Here is a 5183-nt window from a genome sequence, read left to right as displayed (position 1 = left end):
ATGCGATTTTCACGCAACCCCATTCATTTCTATAGGGCCTGCGTTACGTGAAAAACGCACAAAGAGGAGCATGCTGCGATTTTCACGCAACGCACAAGTGATGCGTGAAAATCACCGCTCGTGTGCACAGCCCCATAGAAATGAATGGGTCAGGATTCAGTGCGGGTGCAATGCGTACACCGCACGCATCGCACCCGCACGGAAAACTCGCCCGTGTGAAAGGGGCCTAAGGCCCCTTTCACACGAGCGAGTTTTCCACGCGGGTGCAATGCGTGATGTGAACGCATAGAACCCGCACTGAATCCTGACCCATTCATTTCAATGGGTCTGTGTACATGAGTGTTTTTTTTCACGCATCAGTTCTGCGTTGCGTGAAAATCGCAGCATGTTCTATATTCTGCATTGCGGTTGCAATGAGTTTTTCACTGATAGTTGCTAGTTTGTAAACCTTCAGTTTTTTATCACGCGCGTGAAAAACGCATCAAACCGCAGTGCACTCACGAGGAAAAAACTAAACAACTGAACGCAATCGCAGACAAAACGGACTGAACTTGCTTGCAAAATGGTGTGAATTTCACTGAACGCATCAAACTAAGGCTGCGTTCACACGGGCGAGATTTCCGCGCGGGTGCAATGCAGTAGGTGAACGCATTGCACCTGCACTGAATCCTGACCCATTCATTTCAATGGGTCTGTGTACATGAGCGTTGTTTTTCATGCATCACTTCTGCAATGCTTTAAAATCGCAGCATGTTCTATATTCTGCGTTTTTCACGCAGCCCTGGCTCCATAGAAGTGAATGGGGCTGCGTTAATAACGCATTGCATCTGCAAGCAAGTGCGGATGCAATGCGTTTTTCACTGATGGTTGCTAGGAGATGTTGTTTGTAAACCTTCAGTTTTTTATCACACGCGTGAAAAACGCATCAAAACGCATTGCACCCGCGCGGAAAAAACTGAACAACTAAACGCAATTGCAGCCAAAACTGACTGAACTTGCTTGCAAAATGGTGCGAGTTTAACTGAACGCACCCTGAACGCATCCGGACCTAATCTGTCACGATCGTGTGAACTCAGCCTAATCCGTCACGCTCGTGTGAAAGAGGCCTTAGGCCTCATGCAGACAACCGTATTTTTGGTCCATGCGTAATCAGCATTTTTTGCAGCCCTCACGAGGACCCATTCATTTCTATGGGTCCGCAAAAAACAAACAAAAAAAAAAGGATTCATCCATGTGCCATCTGGCATGGCTGCAAATTATAGAACCTGTTTTTTTCCTGTCTGTTTTGAGAACAAGAATAGGCTTTTTTTTTTTACAGTGGGTCCCGTAAGAATTGCAGAATACACACGGACAGCATATGTATCTGCAAAACGGATACGGTCGTGTGCGGGAGGCCTTACTCCATATACAGCCATTAAGGATGACAAACATCATATTATACTATTAACAATTTTTACTATGAATTATTCATATGTAGACAAACTTGCTCTTTAAAGGGAACCTGTCACCAGGATTTTGTGTATAGAGCTGAGGACATGGGCTGCTAGTACATCCGCAATATCCACTCCCCATAGCTCTGTGTGCTTTTATTGTGTAAAAAACCCGATTTGATACATATGCAAATTAACATAATACAGTCATATCTTATTTGTGTGACCAGAGAGGAGTCATATTTTCAAGCTCTGACTCATCTCAGGTTAATTTGCATATGTATCAAATCGTTTTTTTTACACAATAAAAGCACACAGAGGTATGGGGACTGGGGTACCTAGGGCCCACCGTACGGATACATTCGAATATAATTAATAATTTAACAAGTTTTTTTTTTATATGAACATAGGCTGGTTGAGATGCTGTACATTGAATATATGTATGTAGTGCAGTAAGTCTACTGTGTTATGTGCCACTTGTGCAGGGGGTGGGAGACTAGGGGCCCACCTTGCTCAGGGGCCCACCGGGGGATTCCCCTGTACCCCTGTGGGCCAGTCCGAGCCTGACACAGAGCTATGGGGACTGGGTATTGCGGATGTGCTAGCGGCCATCTAGCAACCCATGTCCTCAGCGCTATACACAGAATCCCGGTGACAGGTTCCCTTTGACCCCTACACGCACAACGACTATAAAGAGGGTGGAGCGGACTCGCACTTTGAGCCCTCTCCATATGTGGCAGATGTCGGCTGTGTATTCCAGCAGGCACTCGGCTGCAGTGATGCCCATCCCAGTCATTTAGACCTCTTTCACACTACCGTTTTTATTTTTGTTTTGCGGGCCGTTTTTTGCGGTCCGTATACAGAACCTTTCATTTCAATGGTTCCGCAAAAAAAACGGAATGTACTCCGTATGCATTCCGTTTCCGTATTTCCGTTCCATTGAAAGATAGAACATGTCCTATTATTGCCCGCAAATCACGTTCCGTAGCTCCATTCAAGTCAATGGGTCCACCAAAAAAATGGAGCACATACATAAATGCATCCGTATGTCTTCCGTATCCGTTCCGTTTTTGCGGAACCATCTATTGAAAATGTTATGCCCAGCCAAATTTTTTCTATGTAATTACTGTATACTGTATATGCCATACAGAAAAACGGAACGGAAACAAAAAAAACGGAACAGCGGATCCGTGAAAAACGGACCGCAAAACACTGAATTAGGCCCCATGCACACGGCCGTTGTTCACAGCCGTGTGCGGGCCGTGGAACCGCGGCCTGGATCCCTCCTGAGAGCAGGAGCGCACGGCGTCACTGGTTGCTATGACGCCGTGCGCCCCCTGCTGCCGGCACAGTACAGTAATACACTGGTATAGATCGTACCAGTGTATTACTGTACTGTGCCGGCAGCAGGGGGCGCACGGCGTCATAGCAACCAGTGACGCCGTGCGCTCCTGCTCTCAGGAGGGATCCAGGCCGCGGTTCCACGGCCCGCACACGGCTGTGAACAACGGCCGTGTGCATGGGGCCTTAGGCATACGGTAGTGTGAAAGAGGCCTTAAAGGGGATTTCCGAGAGTTTTTTTTTTTACTTATAATATATATACGTAATCAGTATCTGATAGGTGGGGGTTTGATATCCGGGACCCCCTCTGATCAGCTGTTTGAGAAGGCAGCGGCATTCACAGAAGCGCTGCGGCCTTCTCTCAGCTTTCCAAGCACAGTGCCGTACATTGTATAGAGGCTGTGCTTGGTATCTCAGCTCAGCCTCATTCACTTAAAGGGGTTCTGCACTTTGTTTAAACTGATGATCTATCCTCTAGATAGATCATCAGCATCTGATCGGCGGGGGTCCGACACCCGGGACCCCCGCCGATCAGGTGTTTGAGAAGGCAGCGGCGCTATAGTAGCGCCGCGGCCTTCTCACTGTTTACCGCAGGCCAGGTGACGTCACGACTTGTATTAACTGGCCTGGGCACGGCTAAGCTCCATGAAAGGGCCTCTTTAGCCCCTCAGATGCCACAGTCAATAGTGATCGCAGCATCTGGCTTACATTTGGAGCCCCCACGGCAAAATTGAAGGGCTCCAATTGGTTGTCATGAGAAAGTTCCCAGGTCTGTCATAGCTGAATGCCTGAAAAGCTGAAGAACGCTTCTCATACAGGCAGTGAAAATCCCATAGACTGCAACACAATGCTAAATAGATTCCCATAGATCACATCTTCAAGTTCAAAACAATGTGAAAAGAACAAAAATAATAAAAATTCTAATCACCCCATATAAAAATAAACATAACAGGCATTGCTGCCTCCAAAAATGTCTAAACTAATAAAAATACGTTTCCTCTGTGGTGTACACCGTACGAGAAAAAAATTCTAATGTGTGATTTGCCATTTTTTAGTCACCTTGCCCCCCCCCCCCCCCAAAAAAAATGGAATAAAAAGTTATCAAAAATGTATATGTTCACCAAAATGGTGCCATTAAAAACTACAGTTCAACTAGCAAAAAACAAGCTCTGGCACAGCTCTGCAGACGGAAATACAAAAAGGTAGGGCTGTCAAAATATGGAGGGGTTTTTGTATTTTTTTTAAGTAGTAAAACATAATAAATACTATATAAATGTGATATTGCTGTAATCATACCGACCCCCAGAATCATTTTTAGCGCATAGTGAATGGCGTTAAAACAAAACCCATAGCCTCTTTCACACTTGCGTTGTCCGGATCCGGCGTGTACTCCACTTGCCGGAATTACACGCCGGATCCGGAAAAACGCAAGTGAACTGAAAACATTTGAAGACTGATCCGTCTTCAAAATACGTTCAGTGTTACTATGGCACCCAGGATGCTATTAAAGTCCTGGTTGCCATAGTAGTAGTGGGGAGCGGGGGAGCGGTATACTTACAGTCCGTGCGGCTCCAGAATGACGTCAGAGCGCCCCATGCGCATGGATGACGTGTCCATGCGATCACGTGATCCATGCGCATGGGGCGCCCTGACATCACTCTGAAGCGCCCGGGAGCCACACGGACGGTAAGTATACTGCTCCCCCCGCTACACTTTACCATGGCTGCCAGGACTTTAGCGTCCCGGCAGCCATGGTAACCATTCAGAAAAAGCTAAACGTCGGATCCGGCAATGCGCCGAAACGACGTTTAGCTTAAGGCCGGATCCGGATCAATGCCTTTCAATGGGCATTAATTCCGGATCCGGCCTTGCGGCAAGTCTTCAGGATTTTTGGCCGGAGCAAAAAGCGCAGCATGCTGCTGTATTTTCTCCGGCCAAAAAACGTTCCGTTCCGTAACTGAAGACATCCTGATGCATCCTGAACGGATTTCACTCCATTCAGAATGCATTAGGATAATCCTGATCAGGATTCTTCCGGCATAGAGCCCCGACGACGGAACTCTATGCCGGAAGAAAAGAACGCAGGTGTGAAAGAGTGGAATTGCCTTTTTTCTTTTTATTTACTTTTACTGCACAAAGTATTTTTCCCCGTTTTCCAATACAAGCTATGGGAAACTAAACAAAAAATACTTGTCCTGCCAAAAAAATATAAAAAGCCTTATACAACTGTGTGAAAACGAAAAAAAAAAAACCTCCAAGTTCTTGGAAGGCAAGTAAGGAAAAACGAGAAGAAAACTAGGCCGTGTCCCGAAAGGGTTAATGTTTGTCATGTTTTGCGTTAGTAATGTGGGCCGGAACTAAGGCACGGCTGTCTCTGTTTCTCGCCGGAAGAACCCTTGTGCTGCACCGCTA

Source organism: Bufo gargarizans, chromosome 7 (genome assembly GCF_014858855.1).
Source record: "Bufo gargarizans isolate SCDJY-AF-19 chromosome 7, ASM1485885v1, whole genome shotgun sequence".
Lineage (NCBI taxonomy): Eukaryota > Metazoa > Chordata > Amphibia > Anura > Bufonidae > Bufo > Bufo gargarizans.
The sequence above is the reverse complement of the archived record's forward strand: the minus strand, read 5'-3'. Positions refer to the sequence as shown.